The sequence below is a fragment of the Vicia villosa genome, linkage group LG7 (assembly GCF_029867415.1).
Source record: "Vicia villosa cultivar HV-30 ecotype Madison, WI linkage group LG7, Vvil1.0, whole genome shotgun sequence".
NCBI classification, from domain to species: domain Eukaryota; kingdom Viridiplantae; phylum Streptophyta; class Magnoliopsida; order Fabales; family Fabaceae; genus Vicia; species Vicia villosa.
Window position 1 is genome coordinate 81,028,965 of NC_081186.1, and position 23,213 is coordinate 81,052,177.

The following is a 23,213-nucleotide window of genomic DNA, read 5'->3' on the forward strand; positions in this document are numbered from 1 at the left end:
ACTCATTCGTCAACTTTAACCGTATAATTTAGATTATTAAAATAAAACGTAATTTACAATTATTTAAAAATAAAATGAAATTTTTTTACGGAAATTTAAAAGAAAAATGACATTGATAAAGAATTAGGTATATCGTGAAATATTCATAGAATTTAAACATTTTTCAATTTAATTAAATTTTAATACTAGTGTAGTTAAATTTCAAATTAATAATTGAATGAAATTATGGCAATTGTATAATTAATTCCAAACTTTCAAGAGATAAGAAAAGATGTTATAAGTGTAATTATATTTTTTATTATATAATATATAATTTGAATTACAACTTTATTTTACAGATTATAAAGAAAGATTTGAAAGAATATTAATTCCTCGGTCAATAGAAAAGTATTATTTTTAATTCCAAACAAAATATTAATATTATGATATAAGAAATAGTATCAAATAAAATTAAAAAGATTTGTACAATATATTTTAGATGCAAATATGCTAATAATAAAATATAGAAAATATCAATGTTTTTGAATAAATGATTTTTTGGAATCGTCCTATTAAACTGTAATCAATGAATAATTATTTTTTTACTTTTTTTATAAAATATAATATAATTTCAAATTTATTTATAAAATAATGAGTCGTTCTACTAATTTAACTGTCAGAAGAGAATCACTCATTCAACATCTTTGACCATATAATTTAAATTATTAAAATAATTTTTTTTCTAAAGTATTAGAAAATTAGATGAAAATAGTTTATAAAAATCTATAACATAAAAAAATGATAGGGATTAAAAATTAGGGATTCGTCAAAGAGTTATAGAATATCAATTTTTTTCAATTTAATACAATATTATTAATAGCAAAGTTAAATTTCAAGCTAATGATTTAATGAAATTACGATCGTTGTATATTTTATTTAATATTTTCATTACTACAAGAGAAATTGTCTAAAATGAAATTGCACATCTGATATATAATTTAAATTAAAAATTTAATTTATACATTATAAAAAATGATTTGAAAGAATATTAATTTTTTTTATATAAAAAATAGTAAAAAAACATAATTAAAATGAACTGTACGATCTAATTTACGAAGAAAATATGATAATAATAGTAAAAGAAGAAAAATATCAATGTTTATGAATAATTAATTATCTTAAACTATTAGGTTATATATATATATATATATATATATATATATATATATATATATATATATATATATTATGACACCTCAAATAATTTGTTTTACTGCATATTCATATAACAAGTATATAGTTGAATTGAAAGATATCCTCATATCCATCATTGGATTGGAAGATGTTTTCATATAGATAATGTGTATAAAATTTAACATGTCAATCATATGCATAAAAATTAACAGCTTAATTTTTTTTATTAAAATCGTTAATCTTGATTTTTATCTTTTTAACATATCAAAATACTATTTTATATGAGTAGTTAGTAAAATAAATAATAAGATAATATTAATAGTCGGTCAAAACAAGGTATCAATGACGTATTTAATATTATTTATTTTGTTTGTCTTTGGTCCAAATAAATTATAAATTATTCCCAATGAAACAATATAAAAAAGATTTGATAAAATAAAAAATATTTTCCTATTATAAATATTTATTTATTTTCAATTATGATGTTTAAGATGATTCTCTCGTCACCTATATATTAGGGGGCGTTCTCTAAAATCTCATTCACACATCTATTAGGCTCTATTTTTCATTTTCTTAAATCTAATTAAAATGGAATCTTTGTTGAAGATATTCTTGAAGTTTGTTGTGCTTCTTTTTGCTTGTTCGGTTGCTCTGGCTATCAACATACAAAAATTACCAGTTTGTTGTCCACCATTACACCCATGTGATCCAATTTCTTGTAAGACAGGCCCGTGTTGCCGCCACGGTCCTCCCAGCAATATGACTCCCTAAAATTTTAAATATGTAGTTCTATTGTTACACCAATCATTTTGAATTTGAGATAAATTCATCTCATATTTCATAATTATAATTAATAAGATTGGTTTTTTTTTGTATATTTCTGAAATGTCTAGTATATTGCAGTTTCGTATATAAATTTTTTGTTTTGTTTGAAATACTCAAAACCATTATTCATCTTATCCATTGATTACAGTTTAATCTAACGGTTTAAATTAAAAAAAAATCATTTTAATTAACATTTATCAGTAGCAAAGTTTATTTTTAAACTCGTGATTGAATGAAATTCCAGTTGTATATTTGAATTAAAATTTTCAAGAGTAAGCGAAGATTATTAAAAAGAAATTACACTTCTCTTAAAAAATATAATATATAATATTAATTAAAACTTTATTTTACACATTATAAAGAAACATTTGAAAGAATATAAATTTTTTGATATAAGAAAGTTAAAAAGATAAATATCTATAAAGTTAAAGATGAAGATCTAAAAGTTAAAGAACATTAAAAATATAATTTAAATTATAGGTATGGAAAATTGTCGTGGCAGAAACAATCTATGAGATATGGAAAAGTAGGAATGGGATAATCTTTGTACACAAACTTTTGGCTCTTACGTTGAAATACGAGATTATGCACAACACTATAGATAGATGTAGCGTGCATAAGAATTTGAAAGCTTATGTTATAGCTAATTATACTTAGATTGGTAGTTTGAAGTTGTTTATCGGGATCTACGGATCGGTTGTACGTATTGTTTTTGGATAATAAAGTAATGTTTTTTCTCCAAAAAAAACATTAAAAATATAAAGATCTAAAATAAGTCTCTTAGTAAAATAGTTTGTACAAAATACGTTAACTTTTAAATCATTTTTTAATCAAAAATATATATTTTTCCTATTATTTTTATAAAATACAATTTAAATTTAATTATAGATCAATGAATCATTCTACTATTTTATTTGTAATAAGATAACTACTCATTCGTCAACTTTGACCGTATAATTTAGATTATTAAAATAAAACGTAATTTACAATTATTTAAAAATAAAATGAAATTTTTTTACGGAAATTTAAAAGAAAAATGACATTGATAAAAAATTAGGTATATCGTCAAATATTCATAGAATTTAAACATTTTTCAATTTAATTAAATTTTAATACTAGTGTAGTTAAATTTTAAATTAATAATTGAATGAAATTATGGCAATTGTATAATTAATTCCAAACTTTCAAGAGATAAGAAAAGATGTTATAAGTGTAATTATATTTTTTATTATATAATATATAATTTGAATTACAACTTTATTTTACAGATTATAAAGAAAGATTTGAAAGAATATTAATTCCTCGGTCAATAGAAAAGTATTATTTTTAATTCCAAACAAAATATTAATATTATGATATAAGAAATAGTATCAAATAAAATTAAAAAGATTTGTACGATATATTTTAGATGCAAATATGCTAATAATAAAATATAGAAAATATCAATGTTTTTGAATAAATGATTTTTTTGAATCGTCCTATTAAACTGTAATCAATGAATAATTATTTTTTTACTATTTTTATAAAATATAATATAATTTCAAATTTATTTATAAAATAATGAGTCGTTCTACTAATTTAACTGTCAGAAGAGAATCACTCATTCAACATCTTTGACCATATAATTTAAATTATTAAAATAATTTTTTTTCTAAAGTATTAGAAAATTAGATGAAAATATTTTATAGAAATCTATAACATAAAAAAATGATAGGGATTAAAAATTAGGGATTCGTAAAGAGTTATAGAATATCAATTTTTTTCAAATTAATACAATATTATTAATAGCAAAGTTAAATTTCAAGCTAATGATTTAATGAAATTACGATCGTTGTATATTTTATTTAATATTTTCATTACTACAAGAGAAATTGTTTAAAATGAAATTGCACATCTGATATATAATTTAAATTAAAAATTTAATTTATACATTATAAAAAATGATTTGATAGAATATTAATTTTTTTATATAAAAAATAGTAAAAAAACACAATTAAAATGAATTGTACGATCTACTTTATGAAGAAAATATGATAATAATAGTAAAAGAAGAAAAATATCAATGTTTATGATTCAATAAAACAACTATCTTAAACTATATATATATATATATATATATATATATATATATATATATATATATATATATATATATATATATATATATATATATATATATATATATATATATATATATATATTGTAGCAACATGACCTAAAAATTTTGATTTTAGAGTCGCCACCTATTCTGCCAGGGCGAATAGGAAACCCTACGATGTTTTAGAGATCTGGATAAGTTATTATAATCAGGTCAAGGGAAGGTGTTAGACACCCTTAGCCCTTTCCTAAGGTTTTGTCTAAGGCAAAAGTTTATGGCTAATAAAGAAAGGTGACAGACAGTTAAATAGGGCAAATATTAACCTTATTGAAGTTTTGGGGAAGGAGACTCGCCTTGTTACCAAGTGCCTACGTGCCTCCTTAGAGAGGATCAAAGTCTACGTTGGGGTATGTTGGTGTTTTTTAGAGGTTGTATGCCTTTGAACTTTGAAGTTTGTATGTTGAAGTGTATTTTAAATTACCGTACACAGTTTGAAAATTGTCGCAGTTTTATGTAATTCACAGTTTGTGAAGATGTTAAAAGTTTATTATATGACATACAACCCTTTTTAATATTTGAAATTTTATTAGTCGCGTTGACCAATTGATTTGATTAAAACCTTTAGTAAATTGAACTGTTTTGAATAAATTATTTAAATTAAAGTAAATTGAATAATTGATTATTAATCATCATAATCAATTGATTTGATTAAAACAATTAATAAATCGACCCTAATATAAATTAGCTTGACAAAAGTTAATTTTTGTCGCTAATCATCATAATCGATTGATTCGATTAAAACAATTAACGAATTAAACCTTAAGTGTGCATATAAAATTATATTCAATTATTAATATCAATTTGAATATTTTTAATCCGAAGAAATATTATTAATCAGCGCGACTATTAAACATAATCGAACCAAATAATAATTATTTAAAGTTAATCATGTAATTTAAAACAATTAATTATTCTTTCTTTTAACTAGAACGCGGGAGGTGTATTTTTTTGTTTAATATTAATCCAGGAGGGTGTTAATCTAACACTAAGTTGAAGAACCCTAACCCTAAATTTCCAGAAACCAACATCAAAACACACATGCATTCGACATAAAAACCTAAGCTAAGTGTCTCGGGTTACTTTTTATCTTGAATTCTAGATTGTGAAGCTCCAATCTCCTTATTAATCCTCTTCTTTTCTGCTTGCACGTGTCGGCGCAAGGTTGAAGGCTCCGCGCTTCAACACCCTTCTCCTATCTCTCTTTCTCCGTCTTTTAGATTAGGGTTTCTTCTTCCTCCCCTTTCATGTAGACTTAGGTTTCTTATTTATAGCCGTAGGGTAAGATTTATTTTAGTAAGATTAGATTCAATATGTTATAACATTTAGATTTGATTGAGTTAGATTGCTTTGTATTTGATTGTAATATATTTTATTTGTTGTAAATTGATTCATGAAATAAAATTTTATTTTATTTTAGATTTTGATTTAGGTTTTTAGGATTTGATTCAATTTGTAAATTAGATTGATTCTATATTTGGACTTTTATTGTATATTTGAATATAAGGTTTGATTTTAATAATAATAATGATTAATAGTAATATTAATATAATTGATATAATAGATTTGTTTTTAATGATAATACTAACTAAATAATAAAATAAAGATAATAAAAAGAAATTAATGTTAGAAAAAAACATGTTTTAAATAGGAAAAAACCGAAATATATAATTTAAACAAAAAAATTAAAAATTAAAAATTAGGAAAAAGTTAACGGGCCTAAGTTTTCAATTGGGCTCAAAGGACATCCTATAGATACACCCCCACATTCAATTAGAAGGTTTTTTTATAAGAGATTTGGTTTAACAATACAAATGTTAAACCCCATAACTCCTAATTTTGATACCCTCAATAAATTAATAGACGTGAATCGTATCGGGTAAATTTTGGGGTATGACAGCTGCCCCTATTTAATTATCTTGGATATAATGGCGTGAGAATACGTAGGTCTCACGCTTTTTGGATCGAAGAGTTATTAAATAGTGGAAGACCCCTAAATTTACCTTGTATTGGAAGGTGAAAGAGGATCGTCTTGCTAAAGCCCAAGACTTACATAACGAAGACTCGCAATCCGTTGTGTAAAAGAAAATCAACTAGCTATAGTGCTAGCAAGCTTTCGCAGTTTGTATAAAAGGAAGGATTTACTTACTATAGTTCTAGTAAACCTTTGCATATATCTTGGATGGGAAATGGATTACCTGCTATTGGTTCTAGAAAGCTTACCTGCATAAAAGGGATCACCTGCTATGGTTCTAGCTAGTTTACCTGCATAAAAAAGATCACATGCTATAGTTCTAGCAAGGTCACCTGTGTAAAAGATTACCCGCGTAAAAGACTCTCTTGCTATAGTGCTAGAAAGGTCACATGTGTAATAAGGACTCACTTGCTATAGTTCTAGCAAGTTTACCTGTGTAGAAAGATTCGCTTGCTATAGTGCTAGCAAGCTTATCCGCATAATTTTCTTGACATATCTGAAGAGGCTCCTAGAAAGGATGGAATATGTCTTAAAGAAGACTGCATACAACGATTCATGGAAAGGACTGGTAACTTTTGTCTTGATCATTTGTGAACCATCTTCGGATAATTGCTCAGAATTAAGCATCAGGATTGTATTTGTCTTGAATGAGTGTCAAGATTAAATCATTGTCTTGATTGTCTCTGCATTGTATCTTAGACGATAATATTCATTTGATTATGGAATGACCTTAAAAGGCAACATTAATTTTATGCAATGTCATGATGCATGTGTTGTGTAATGAGATTCACAAAATAAATGAGAATCTTGTATGATATGTATGTATTATGAACAATGTATGCATGAGCTAGTTGGATGATGTATGGACACCACTATGTGGTTGAAGCGTATTAGTAATCCCGTATAACAATCCATGATCAGGGAAAGTAAATCCCTATTTGTTGTCGGGGATGATATTAATTAGCGTGAAGATTTGAAGGAGATCACTATCGAGGAACCAACATGATGAATAAATGTAGCTATCAATAGCGAGGGCTCGCGGTTTGTTGTGTAGAAGGGATTCACCTGCTATGGTTCTAGCAAGTTTACCTGTGTAAAAAAGGGTTACCTGCTATAGTTCTAGCAAGCTACCTGCATGAAGATTCATCTGCTATAGAGCTAGCAAGATTATCTGCATAAAAAATTTACATGCTATAGTGCTAGCAAGATCATATGTGTAGAAAGATTCACCTACTATAGTGCTAGCAAGCTTATCTGCATAAAAGGATTTACCTGCTATAGTGCTAGCAAGCTTATCTGCATAAAAAGTTTCACCTGCTATAGTGCTAGCAAGCTTATCTGTGTAATAAGATTCACCTTCTATAGTGCTAGCAAGATCATCTTCATAAATTTCTTGACACATACGCAGAAGTAAGAAGTATAAGGACCAGTAACTTGGTGTTGTACATTGTGTATGCACAGAGTATAGCGTGCGTAGCGTAGCGTGCATGAAGCGCAGCGTGTAGAGCATGGTGTGTAAAATGTAGTGTGTAAAGCGTAGCGTGTAAAATGTAGTGTGTAAAATGTGGCGTGTAAAGCGTAGTATGTATAATGCTTGTATAAATATTGCGCACGTACATTTAACGGCTATACATGCATGTGACCCTGACGTTTGTACAATGTAGACGTATGAACTGTCTGTAATGTAAATGTTGTATGTGTGAGAGGATTTTGTTTACGGTATCCTGTTGATGTATGAAGATGATGCTTGTGCGCATGTTTATGAACGAAGATCTAATGATGTGACATGCTGGTTCTTAGACCAGGTTTGAATGCATGATGATTATGCTTATGTATATGTTGATTGATAAATGCCTATATGTGCGTGCTAGTTGGTATGTGTGTGCTAATGCTAATGCTAATGCTAATCAGTATGTATGTATGCTGATGTGTATGTATATATGGTGATCCCCATATTTTATCTCCTTATAACCCATTGAATTTGTTTAAACCATGCAACGACTATGCTCATGCCAACAAGTAATGCTTATGCGTATAATGTTTTCGAGCGGAACTTTAGGTTTCAGTCTCCTTCTAGACCATTTGGTCCTGAACCAATCCCCTGGTACCCTTTGTTTTTTTTTGAATTGTCTAGGCGTTTTGATGTATGAGATGTAATGTATTAACCAATGTATGTAATGCATGACTTATGTATATTTGCATGATGCTCCAAATATGATAGGTTGTTGATAACCAAAGCGTATATAGCTCGCTAATGTTGTAAGGTTGTTTGGTAGGGTGGGGTGTGATGCTAGCGTGACTTCCCAATATCTGCTTTTGAACTTGAAGATCATAATTAGACAGATTTGTTAGAGGTTTTAAAGTGTGAGGATGCCTTTTCCTTTTGTTGTGTGTCTTGCCCTGGTTTCGCTTTTTGAATTACTCGACGCCTTTGACTTTTAGAAATTCTCCACGTCTTTAACCTTTTGCAATTATTCGCACCTTTAACCTCTTGAAATTCTCCACCTTTAACCTTTTGAGGTTCTCCACCCCTTTAACCTTTCGAATTGTTCATCCTATGGATTTAATATCCACTGCCCCAATATTTAGTTTTGTGGAAAAAGATTTCTCTGATCTCCAAGCCATGAAGGAAGTGCTCTGAGAAATAACTTTGTCATGCATATGTGATACATATGCTTCAACGTTTAGGTTGAAGGGTATGCCCTCGATCTCCAGGATATGGAGGGCTATCCATAGTGTTCTATCCATTTGGTTTAAATTTCTCCCATGTTTGACATGCCCCTGATTGTTATTGCTTCGAGATGTGACCCAAGTCGATTGAACCTTAGGATGAATGCCCCTAGTTAATAGGATCTTTGATTGTATGCCCCTGTAATCCTTGAAATTTTGCCCCTGTTTAGGAGAACCCTCTGGACGTGGTTCCCCCGTTCAAGAGTCTTTATTAGAAATGATTGCCTTTGATTAAACCAATTTTGAGATTTCCTTGATGCTAAGTGTGTATTCGTAGATGATGCCATGCCCTTTGAAAAGTAACTCCAATGCGATGCGCATGCAAGTTTTGAAAACAAAGTCCGTTATGAATTAGAACTGGGTGGTCGGAGATGAATGTTTGAAGAAGCGTAGTGGTTAGGAACAGTTTTAACAACCCTAGGAGTCAGTATAACAAAATCCTGCTCAATATGCTTTCGTAGTTAACCTTGCCTCAATTAGGACTTTTGAATGTTGTAACATGGCCTAGCTCATGGTTTAAGAAACAACGGATATAAGGCTCAAAATTTATTTAACCCACCCCTTTCTCCTTGATGTTCTCCAATCCTAAAGTTCGTTTAATCCAATGAGTGTGTTTCATTTGCAAGAGAATTGTTTCAGTTCCGATGATGAGCGGAAGCATTAGTGAAGATCCAAGCACCGATGAAAAATGTTGTAGAGATCCAAGCATTGATGGGAAGCTTCGATGATTTAGTAGTCACAAGATTATCTTTTGTATTTTGTTTTTGTTTTTCTATCCCTTATTTTTGCATGAGCCAATTCCTTTTAATTTGATCCATCAGGATGCCCTAATTTTTGCCTAAGTCATTTTTTTTCTTTTATGGAATTTTCCATTTTGACTTAGCGGGCGCTTTCCCCCTTTTTTTTTGAATGCTCCTTTTGAAATATTGATCCTTGGATTTTGAATATTGTGACTGCCATGTTTGATTTTAATTTATAAGCTTCTACTTTGATACGTCCTCGATGATGTATTGAGGAAGAAGATGCTGTGAATATTTTTTCCATTGCTTCCTCATTTTTTTATGAATGTGAGGAAGAAGATGTGCTTGAAACTTTTCTTTGCTTGACTGATTCTCTTGACCACAAAATACACCATTTAATTAATCGAAATCTACCCTGCCCCTGGTTGAAATTAAGGTTTATTTGAAAAATAGAAACAAACTCCAACTCCTGGCTCGAGGGGGTTGACTACGGATTATCTCCTTATTTCTCCACTGTTTAGGGATTGAATTAATGCCTTACCTCATCAGCTCGATGTTACATTGAAAGCATATGTTTAGCAAGATTTAGTTATTTGTATTCGTCATTCTCCCTTAAGTTTGTTAGTAATCGGAAATCGAAATTTAAATAGAATAGAAGGGTGCGAGTGGAAAGTCGTAGTAGTGATAGAATGAAGCGAATGAATTAACTCTAAAACCTGCATGGTTACCCCATTAGAATTGCTAATCAGAAGGTACAACTTTTATCCTAGGTAACACTTAGCGATCGTAGAGATTGGAATTTCGAGCTGATAAAACCTATTGATCCTAGGGGCAATCTCCTTTGTAAATTCACTGACCTTGTTTTACTCCTTAGTTCCTAGACTTGTAGAAGTAAAGGGTAACCTCGAACTCTCCTTGGGCATGTCAAACCTGTCGGGAATAAATTGTTAGCGGTTGGTTTTCGTCGTCCGGAACTTCATGAGCTTCCTTTGACCAAACCTCTTTCACTTTTTCTAAGGGTAGTATCACACCATTTGCAACCTTCAGTGTTTGTAAATTGATATAGAAAAACCTACGACCCTTTTTCCCCTTGGTGGGGAGTTAACATATGTCGCCTTCCCTCCATCGTAATTATGCATCTTTGTTCAAGATATTTCCCCAGTTGGATGGACCCTTGCCCCCCAACTTATCGCAGAGTGTCCTTGTAAGCTTTGCTATGTTCTAAGAGGAACCCCTTTATGACTAGATACCTCTTGAGTGTATCTATGGGGGAACTTCTTTGTTGAACTAATCCTTGCTCGATGATAACCTTTATTGTATTTACAATCCTGTTATGAAAAGGCCTGGACATGTGGCTAGCATGGTGAAAGGCATCATTTTTCTCTTTGTAAGACCAGGTTCATTTTCGTCTTTCAATAATTTATCCTTCTCTCTCCATAGTTTGTGATCCTTTTGATTTTCTTCGTGAGTCTCGGGAAATCGGCTAGCACGGTAAGTATGGGTACGGGTGAAGGTAGAAATGCAAATGTAAATGTATGAATGTATGAAAATGCAAATGCATGCGTATGCAAAAGAATCCTCTTTTTGTGCATATTATGACTCCTTATATGCAATGCAGACGTGCGACAGATATAACCCTATGCGGATTTAGAGGTGACGTTAGACCTTAGTGAAATCCTTGCGAGCTAGATGTTAGGACACGCCAACGGAAATCCCTTAGATTAGGGAGTACGCAGAAGGTAGCAGCTGGTGACCGTTCAAGACAGTCACCAAATCTCATATCCATTGAGGGGCCGTTCGACGTGTACTAACGAAGCTATCCCTTGTGGGAAGGTTCTCTATGCGGAACACAACCTATCTAAGCACGACGTCGGACGAAGTGAAATCCCTGCAGGATAGGGATGAAAAATGTATAAATGGAAATCCAAACCCTACAAGTTAGGAGGTGCGCGGGAGCAAGCATGGGGTGACCGTTCAAGACAGTCACTAGATCTCATGGCCATCGAGAGGCCAATTAATGTATGCTAACGAAGATGTCCTTGAAGGATAGAAAGACACTTAGAAAGAGGGGGTTTGAATAAGTGTGACTTTAAAAACTCTTAAGATAAAAACAATGAACACAATCAATGACTTATATTTTGGCAATCCCTTGCAACGGCGTCAAAAACTTGATCGGAAAAATAGTAAGTGTACTATTTTCACCGGTGTAGTTATAATGGGTTTTACCCCAAGTATCGATCACGAGGATTGCGTAGGAAATACAAGTTATTATGCTAAGTCAATTAAACAAAAGAGCATAGGAGTGTTTTTTAATTATTAACGAAATAAGTTAAAATAATAAAAATAAGCTGAAATTAAAGTTGAACTTTTATATATAAATTTAGAGCAATGCCAAGGTAAGTGTATGATTTGCCTTATAATGACTCTGTAAGAAGATCTCTTTAACAAGTTCATATGATGCAACTATTTGTTCTTAAGGGTGTTTTCCTAAGTCCTTAGTGAAAACCTTTTGGTTCACAATCCTATTGCCTAAGTCCTTAGAACCATAGGTTTGTAACCAAAGATGTAAATAATCAAGAAAGTTCAAATAACCTTACGGTATCCCTAGCCCTAGGTGATATTTTCAGATTCAATTGCCTAAAAACCTTAACAATCATAGTCCTACAAATTGTTAACCGGAGATCAATCTTTGTTTGTTCAACAAAGAAGGCATAAAAACATTAGACAATTAAATTGCATAATACGAATACTTGATTAAAGAAATACGAAGATCATAGTCATTACAATTCAAATCAGGGACACCCCCCTGGCATTGGGGGGTTTAGCCTCTTATAATATTCAAGAAACCAAAATTGACAAGTTTAGACATTACAAAGATTAGGAGAACTCGGATCTTCAATGGTGTCCACCGTTGAATCTCTTCGTCTTCCAAAACCTTGATGAAGCTATCTTTCTCTTCTTTGGAATTCTATCGTACGATCTAAAAAGTGTCTTCTCCTTGTCTCTCAAATCACTTTTAACCTCTCTAGGTTTTCAGATCCTGTTTACGGCGATTTCCGGTAAACAAACGCTAGTCCTCCAAACTATAAAATATACTTTGGTTACTCGCAGGATCGACTTGATTGATCCTAGGACATAGTCAAACAAATGTCTTTCGATATGATTTGATTCATGCTTGTTTGTTCTGGCTTCGAGAAAACTTGTTTGTGATATGATCATGTGAATGTTTACTTAAAAAACAACACTTGTTACACACGTAAGTGTGACTTTCGACAAAGAAATATAAATAAAGTGTATAAATTGCAGAAAAGTAAAGTGCAGAAACATAACATGCAGTAATGTAAAATGCAGAAATATGAAGTGCTTCGAAATTAAAGTTAGACGAAATAAAGGAAGTGCAGGAATGTAAATAACAGAAAGTAAACGAAAGAAGTAATAATGAAAAGATACTTGAATAAAGAAAGATACAAATGTATTTAAAATGGTGTTGGTGTCACACGTACATTTCTCAGCGAACTCGTTCTCTAAACACTTGATACTTGAGCGATTTGTGAGTGATTTGTACAAAACGAACACACGGAATCCTAACATTAAGACCCTTATTTATATTAATTTCGACCCTAACGGTCCTACACTAATCTGATGCCATATTGCCCGTAAGAATCCCTGGGACGCCATCTGTCTTTATGCGGTTACACAAACTACTTCGAAATTCAAATCCTCCCGCTTGAATCCTCTTTCGACGCGTGGCAACGTGATCAAAACCGAGAATGCCACGAAAACACGTTAAGCTTCAGTACTTTACGTATTTCGCAAAAACGTTTAAGTCTTTAAAGATAATCCTCTTCGAATCAGCTCCAAGTCTAACCATCTTTACTCCAACTCTAACAACATTCTCGAAACATGGCATCAGTTAAAAGAATTTGTTTACATTAAGTTGTAAGAACTAGAGTGATCAGGTTGTTGATCAGTATACTCTAGAAAGTCTTAGAGGGTATCTAAGCAGTTTGTTCCTAGAGTGATCAATATACTCTAGAAGACTTAGAAGTTGTCTAAGTGGAAAACCATTGTAATCTTGTGTGATTAGTGGATTAAATCCTCAGGTGAGGTAAATCACTCCAAGGGGGTGGACTGGAGTAGTTTAGTTAACAACGAAACAGGATAAAAATATTGTGCAAATAGTTTTTATCTTACAAGTTTTAAAGCTACACTTATTCAAACCCCCCCTTTCTAAGTGTTTTTCTATCCTTCAATTGGCATCAGAGCGCCGGTTCTAAGGTGCAAGCACTTAACCGTGTTTAGAAAAGATTCAGGAAGAGAAAAACGCTTCAGTACAAGATGACTGGTGAAGATCCAACTCATACATCTACATCTGGCTCTGCTGAGCAACACAATGGAAATGGTAACAATGGTTATACTAGACCACCAGTATTTGATGGTGAAAACTTTAAATACTGGAAAGATAAACTTGAAAGTTACTTTCTTGGTCTAGATGGTGACTTATGGGATCTTCTGATGGATGGTTACAAACATCCAGTGAAAGCTACTGGTATAAGGCTTACAAGACAAGAAATGAATGATGTTCAAAAGAAGCTATTCAAAAATCATCATAAATGTAGGACTGTTTTGCTGAATGTTATCTCTCATGCTGAGTATGAGAAGATATTTAACAGGGAAACTGCCTATGATATATATGAGTCATTAAAAATGACCCGTGAAGGTAATGCTCAAGTTAAGGAGACCAAAGCTCTTGCCCTAATCCATAAATATGAAGCCTTCAAGATGGAGGATGATGAAAATATTGAGAAGATGTTCTCAAGATTTCAAACGCTAACTGCTAGATTAAGAGTGCTGGACAAAGGCTACACCAAGGCTGATCATGTAAAGAAGATCATCAGAAGCTTGCCCAGAAGATGGGGCCCAATGGTGACTGCATTCAAGATAGCAAAGAATCTGAATGAAGTCTCTTTGGAAGAGCTAATCAGTGCCTTGAGAAGCCATGAGATAGAGCTGGATGCAAATGAACCTCAGAAGAAAAGTAAGTCTATTGCATTAAAATCTAGCTTTAAAAAATGCACTAACGCTTTTCAGGCTGAAGAAGAAGATTCTGAAGAATCAGAAGAAGAAGATGAACTGTCCATGATCTCCAGAAGGGTAAACCAAATCTGGAAGAGCAAGCAAAGGAAGTTCAAGAACTTCAGAAGTTCAAAGAAGCCTGAAAGAGGAGAATCTCCTGGAGGCAGAAGATCTGACAAGAAGAAGGTCATCTACTATGAGTGCAATGAGCCTGGACACTTCAAGAATGAATGTCCAAAACTTCAGAAGGAGAATCCCAAGAAAAATTTTCATAAGAAGAAGGGTCTTATGGCAACATGGGATAATTCTGAATCAGAATCAGAATCAGACTCTGAAGGCGAGCAAGCAAATCTTGCATTGATGGCCACAGTGGATGATGGATCAGAATCTACATCAGAATCAGATTCTGAAGAGGTATTTTCTAAACTATCTAGAGAAGAGTTAGTTTCCAGTTTAACTGAACTTCTGGAACTCAAGGCTCATCTTAGTATCAAATACAAAAAGCTGAAAAAGCTATTTGAATCTGAAACTAAGAAGCTAGAAGTGGAAAATTCTGAACTGAAGGAAAAAGTTTTAAAATTATCCAAAGACATTGGATCTCCTTCTGAATCAGAAAAATCCATTCCTAGCCTCAATCATATTCTGAAAGAATATGACTCGAGCTTCAGAAAGTTTTTATCTAGAAGTATTGGCAGAAGTCATATTGCTTCTATGATATATGGAGTTTCTGGAAACAAAAGGATTGGTGTTGGCTATGAGGGTGATACCCCACGTAAATTTGAACCTGTTGATGATATGAAAATCACATCCAAGCCATTGTATGAGAAGTTCAAATATGGCCACTTACATGATATTAGGCTCACTTCACATGCACAGAGCTTTCACACTACACACACCAAGAAGCATGTGACACAACCTAAAAGATATCATGCTGCCAAACCTAAAGAATATCATGTTGTCCCTCCTGTTAATTATTATGCTAAACCCAAGTTCAACCAGAACTTGAGGAAAACTAACAAGAAAGGACCCATGAAATTGTGGGTACCTAAGGAGAAGATAATTTCTGTTGCAGATATCCTTGGCAGCAAAGAGGAAAAAGCACAAAATGTCATGGTACCTGGACTCTGGGTGCTCGCGACATATGACGGGAAGAAGGTCTATGTTCCAAGACCTGGTGCTTAAATATGGTGGAGAAGTCAAGTTTGGAGGAGATCAGAAGGGCAAGATTATTGGCTCTGGAACCATAAGTATTGGTAACTCTCCTTCCATAACTAATGTACTACTTGTAGAAGGATTAACGCTTAACTTATTATCCATAAGTCAATTAAGTGACAATGGTTATGATATAATCTTCAATCAAAAGTCTTGCAAGGCTGTAAGTCAGAAGGATGGCTCAATCCTATTTACAGGCAAGAGAAATAACAACGTTTATAAGATTGATCTTTCTGATCTTGAGAAGCAGAAGGTAACTTGTCTTATGTCTGTTTCTGAAGAGAAATGGGTCTGGCACAGAAGATTAGGACATGCTAGTTTGAGAAATATTTCTCAGATTAACAAACTAAATCTGGTCAGAGGAATCCCAAATCTGAAATACAAATCAGATGCTCTTTGTGAAGCATGTCAGAAGGGCAAGTTCTCCAAACCCGCATTCAAATCTAAGAATGTTGTCTCTTCCTCAAGGCCGTTAAAACTTCTGCACATTGATCTGTTTGGACCAGTCAAAACAGCATCTGTCAGAGGGAAGAAATATGGATTAGTCATCGTAGATAATTATAGCCGCTGGACATGGGTAAAGTTCTTAAAACACAAGGATGAGTCTCATTCAGTGTTCTTTGAATTCTGCACTCAGATTCAATCTGAGAAGGAGTTGAAAATCATAAAGGTCAGAAATGATCATGGTGGTGAATTTGAGAACAGATTCTTTGAGGAGTTCTTCAAAGAAAATGGTATTGCCCATGATTTCTCTTGTCCTAGAACTCCACAGCAAAATGGAGTTGTAGAACGAAAGAATAGGACTCTACAAGAAATGGCCAGAACCATGATCAATGAAACCAATATGGCTAAGCACTTCTGGGCAGAAGTAATAAACACTGCATGTTATATTCAGAATAGAATCTCTATAAGACCTATTCTAAATAAGACTCCTTATTAATTATGGAAGAACAGAAAGCCCAACATTTCATATTTTCATCTTTTTGGATGTGTTTGTTTTATTCTGAATACTAAAGATCATCTTGGTAAGTTTGATTCTAAGGCACAAAAATGTTTCCTTCTTGGATATTCTGAACGCTTAAAGGCTACAGAGTATACAATACTGAAACATTGGTTGTAGAAGAAACAATCAATATCAGATTTGATGATAAGCTTGGTCTTGAAAAGCCAAAGCAGTTTGAGAATTTCGCAGATATAGATATTGATATGTCAGAAGCTGAAAAACCAAGAAGCAAAGTTTCAGAAGTTGAAAGTCTCAGCAGCAAAGGATCAGAAGATCAAGTTGTTGCATCTTTAGAGAATCTCAGAATTTCTGAAGAGCCAACAGTCAGAAGATCTTCTAGACTCACCTCAGCTCACTCAGAAGATGTGATCCTTGGAAAAAAAGATGATCCTATCAGAACTAGATCTTTTCTAAAGAATAATAATCAGAAGCAGTGATCAGAATCAGAAGATGAAAAGTTCTATTCGCAAATACAATGCAACACAGCTGTCATCAAGTGTTTCCAGATAGTGAACACGTGTCTGTACAGTTGGTAAAAGCGTGAGTGAATCTGATGGGAAGCCGTCCTAGGTAACTGTGTTAAATCATTTCAATTACCATGTTCTCTCACCTAACGTCACTCATCATTTAATGCATTTGATTTCATTTGATTTTGTAACTGTTCATTCTCATAATTTTATTGCATTCTTTTTCAAATCCGTCTCTATAAATACATTTCAAATTATAACGTTTATCTTTTTCGCTCCCATTCTCTTTCTTCTTGCATGCATTTTTGCAACCTCTTTGGTCTTTTCTCAAACCCTAAGCGCAAACCCAAAAATATTTCTTGTAATCTCAGTACTGTTTCAATGGCTGCTTTGTCGTCTCTCAACGCTGGCTCATCTGTTCCTCTTCATCTTCAAGAAGAATATCAACAAATTGTTCCGGTTATCTCCTGTTCTATTCCAAAAAAGAAGTTGGAAGTTATCTGTGAACTCATGGTAGACTTTGATAGTCTCGAAGAACATGAATTTCACCATAAAGAAGATATCATTTTTCAAGGATGGACTTCATTATTTGCTGAGTTCTGTGGACCGGTTTACCCAGATCTAGTAAAGGAATTTTGGGTGCATGCTGTTGTTGCCCCTAAATCTATTCTGTCATTTGTCCATGGGAAGTTTGTGGTTGTTACTGAAAACATCCCGAGAATGATGTTTGACCTAAGAAACCCTGAAGGTGTTCATGAAGTTGATCAAAGGGCTGAGTGGGATGAGGTTTTGGCCACTCTTTATACAGACGTGAAGCAAACAAAGCGCGTCAAGGACATGAAGGATCTCTACAATATCTGGACCAAGATTCTTCTGGGGTGCTTCTATCACAGAAAATCAACTCATTCTGCAGACTTTGTCAACAATGAGCAGAAGTATATTCTATATTGCATCGCTACTAAGAAGAAGGTTGATATTATCTACATAATCTTCAATCATATGTGGAATGCAGTAAAAGATTCCAGAAACGCCTTCAAAATAAAGAAGGGTACTATTATTCCTTTTGGAAGAATTATTACAAACCTTCTGATTCATTCCAAGATTGTGGAGGACTTGGAAGCTCAAGGGATCATCAAAGATCTTGTTGTTGACACAGGAAGCTGCTTGAATGCTCTCACTTTGAGAAAGATGAGTGATATTGAAGCTATCAGACAAACCCCTCAACCTCTTCCTAGAGCAAGAAACAGAAGAGATCCTGTTCTTGCTGACTTTGAAACCTTCTTCAAAAGTGAACTACCATGAGTCAGAACTAGATATCTGAACTCACTCAAGAAAGAAAAAGAAAAAGGTGCTCCTGCAAAAGGAGGTCGTAAGAAAGCTTCTACTTCCAGGCCTGCTGCTTCGGAAGATGTTTCAGAAGATGCACCTGAAGCTGTTGTCAAGAAGGAAAGAAGGACAAAGCAAAAATTTGATCATCCTTCTGTTAACCAGATGAAGGTAGTCCAAAGTGTAGTTGTTGCTACTATTGTTGTTGAAGAAGCTGTTGTTGAAGATGTTCAGGGAGTATTAGTTGAAAATAAAAATAGTGAAAAAGAAACTGCTGAGAAGAATAAGAAGAAGAGAAAGACGAACAACAAAAATGTGGAAGCTGAAAAGGTTGTTGAGAAGAAGAAGATAAGAAAAAGAAAATTGATCATTGAAGCCTCAGATGAAGATGAGGAAGTTCAAGAAGTTATGAATCAGCAAGAAGAAGCTGTGAATCAGCAAGAAGAAATTATTCAAGGACCAACACCTCAAGAAGTTAAAGGTCAGAAGGTTGTTGATAATGTGAAGGAGAAACTAGAATCTTCCAGAAGAAGAGAAATCTCTCTTGGGAAGGAAAAGATTCTGGAAGAGCAGAAGAGTAAAAAGAAGAGGAAGCTTGAGGCTGTGTTTGAAGCAATTCAGAAGGTGTCCAAAGGTATACATCTCTCTGAACCTGATTTTGTTCCTGCTTTACATTCAGAAGTTGCACCAATAAATGTTGATCAAACCCCTGAACCAGTAAATCAACCAGAAAAAGCCCCATCAGAATCACCCATAAAAATCCATGTTCTCACACCTCCTTCTTCTCCTGTAACCAATACTCTTACCCCTTCTCATTCACCCATCACAAATGTTCTCATTCCTCCATCTCCACCCACAACCAACGTTACTTCTGACCAGGCCCTTGAAACCCCTGTTCTTGATATCCAACCCCTTGAAACTCTCTTTCCACCTCACACAAATATATCCACTAATCAACCACCACCTCATGCACACTATGAACCCGTTCCTTCCACCTCTCAAAATAATCCCTTTGTATCTGATCTTCCAGATTCTGCATCACATGAGCAATTTCTCCCAGACTGCAATTACACTCCCAAGCCTCGTCCTGAAGCTGAATTGGTAGTGTTAGATTCTGAGAATGAAGCATAATCATCCTTCCGTTTTGATAGAAACCCTCAACCTTACCTTGTTCTGAAACCAGACTCTCCCATAACCAAAATCAAATCCCGCCGAGCATACCCTATTGGTGTAATTTATGAAATGGTAAAGAGGAATATCAGAAGAGTCTTTGATACTCTCAGAATAGTTCAACATGCTGGATTGAATGATGTTGCCATGCGAAAATTCTGGAGAATCTTCCGAAGAAAAGCAGATGCTTATTTTCAGGAAGTTCAGGAAATTTGTGTGGAACTTGCTCCACGACCTTGTGGAATTCTGAGGAACTATGAAGACTTCTGGTTCAGTCGTCTCGGAGGGAGATATTGCTTTGAAGAGAAAGAATTCATTGATGAACTTGCAGAAGCACGAGTTTCTGCGGACATGGAAGCCAATCTCTGTAGGGATATTGTGGTCTGGAGACCTAAGTATCTAGTTCTAACTGGAGACTTCAAGTCATTATTTGACTTTTTGACGGAGAATCCTTCTGAGGAGGACCCAAATATAGTCATTCTAGAAGTTGTTGATCCTCCAGTAGTTGAAGGTCCTTCTGCTCCAAGGAATCTTGCTGCCATTCTTCAAGCTATTGAGAATGGAGATTCTGACCTTCCTGCTCCAGAATATGAAGGACACGCTTCTATGGGAGAAGCTGATGCTGAAGATCATCCTGTTGGGACTATTCCTGTTGATGAAAATCAAGTTGATGATCTCACAATGGAAGCTGCAGTTGTAAATGTTGTTCCTCTAGACAGAAGTTGTGAAACTTCTTCTGGTGAACCCTCTCTTCTGGCGAAGACTCTAGAGGTTATTCAGAAGAACCAGGATGAGATGGCTTCTCGAATGGACAAGCAAGATAACATCAATGCTGAGTTCTGCTCATTCATGGAGAGGCAGACTAAGAGCAATGCTGGGATTCATGACATGCTGGCCAAGATTATGTCTAAGCTAGGGTCGTCTTAATCCTTTGTGTCTTAGTTGTTTCTTTGTTTCTTGCATCTGTCTTCTATGCATCTTCCTTGTATTTTCTGATAATTCTCTTTTGCTATCAATGAAAATTATCTTCTTTTCTCTCATATTGTTTGTTTTTCATCTGAATCTTTTGTGTTTTTGATGTTATGATAAAACGGGGGAGAAACTGTGATAAATGATCTGATTTATTTTATCAGTTGCTGGGAGAAAGTCTCCATATTTCTAACAGAACTTGCAAGTTCTATGTCTTTAAGTGTTTTGCAGGAACTGAAGATATTCTTAAAAGCTCAACATGAGAAGCAAAGACATGAGGAAAAGCAATTCTGTATGGAAACAAGCTCATGGAAATTGAAGCAAGCTGAGTGCTGTGAAGCTTCAAGATCAGAAACAAGAAGGAAGAATGTTATGATATTTTGATGATAGACTATGCTCTAACACATTCTTATTCCTTATATGTTCTTATGCATGTTTTTTGTTCTAAATATGCTCTGAAACATTATTGTTTTTTGCTCTGATACATATTATATGTTCTGATACATATTTTATGTTATGATTCATTCATGCTCTGACTTTTGTCGTTTAGTTTGTTCTATAACATTTCAGGATGTAGAGATGCTCTGATGATGCTCTGGTACATTCAACAATGTTCTGATACAATCTAGCATGCAATGATTCAAGAAGAAATTCAAGCTCTGAAGCTGTCCTATGGAAGCAAGAAGCAGAAGTTATGAATGTTCTGAAGATCTAAGCATATGTGATCGTCTCAACTGAAATGGAAAATACTCAGGGAAGTCCTTTATTTATAAATTTCTTCCAGTATTTATTTCAGGTGGAAATTATTTATCTCAGGGGGAGATTGTGTTAGAACAAGATTTGTTCTGATCAATTATCTTAGTTTTGATGATAACAATAATATGAATTTTGCTTAAGATAATATGGTACTCTAATCCAATGCAATTTCCTTTTCAGGAAATATATAAAGAGTATGCATAATTCAGCGCTCAGAAGCTTTGTCTCAAAGGGTTCAGCATGCAACATCAGAACATGGTCTGGCAAGACATCAGAAGATGGTCGAAGCAGAATCAGAACATGGGTCTATGGAAGCATCAGAAGAACATGAGATCAGAAGCACTGAAGTTCTGATGGTATCACGCACAGAAGCACTTCAAGGTCAGAAGATCAGAAGATGCTATGCACCAAGTTGTTTGACTCTGATGATATTCAAACGTTGTATTCACAAACATCAGATCAGAAGGAAGTACAAGTGGCAGGCTACGCTGACTGACAAAAGGAACGTTAAAAGCTATTAAAGGCAACGTCAGTAGACACAGCGTGAACAAGGCTCGAGGTAGTTGACAAAAGCGTATAACATTAAATGCGATGCTGTACGGAACACGCAAAGCATTAAATGCACTCAACGGTCATCTTCTCCAACGCCTATAAATATGAAGTTCTGATGAGAAGCAAGATTACGAACTCTGAACAAAATTATTCTAAAAGACTTGCTGAAACTCTGTTCTACTCAAAGCTCAGAATCTTCATCTTCATCAAAGCTCACTACATTGCTGTTGTAATATATTAGTGAGATTAAGCTTAAACGTTAAGAGAAATATCACAGTTTGTGATTATAGCTTTTAAGAAGCAATTGTAATACTCTTAGAATTGATTACATTAAGTTGTAAGGAACTAGAGTGATCGTGTGGATCAGAATACTCTAGGAAGTCTTAGAGGTTATCTAAGCAGGTTGTAACTAGAGTGATCGTGTGGATCAGAATACTCTAGAAAGTCTTAGAGGGTATCTAAGCAGTTGTTCCTGGAGTGATCAGTGTGTGATCAGAAGACTCTGGAAGACTTAGTTGCTGACTAAGTGGAGAACCATTGTAATCCGTGCGATTAGTGGATTAAATCCTCAGTTGAGGTAAATCATCTCTGCGGGGGTGGACTGGAGTAGTTTAGTTAACAACGAACCAGGATAAAAATAACTGTGCAATTTATTTTTATCTGTCAAGTTTTTAAAGCTACACTTATTCAAACCCCCTCTTTCTAAGTGTTTTTCTATCCTTCAATTGGCATCAGAGCGCCGGTTCTAAGGTGCAAGCACTTAACCGTGTTTAGAAAAGATTCAGGAAGAGAAAAACGCTTCAGTAAAAGATGGCTGATGAAACTGCAAAGTCTACATCTACATCTGGCTCTGCTGAGCAACACAACGGTAACAATGGTTATACAAGACCGCCGGTATTTGATGGTGAAAACTTTGAATACTGGAAAGATAAACTGGAAAGTTACTTTCTTGGTCTAGATGGTGATCTATGGGATCTTCTGATGGATGGTTACAAACATCCAGTAAATGCCAGTGGCGTAAAGCTGACAAGGCAAGAAATGAGTGATGATCAGAAGAAGCTTTTCAGAAATCATCATAAATGTA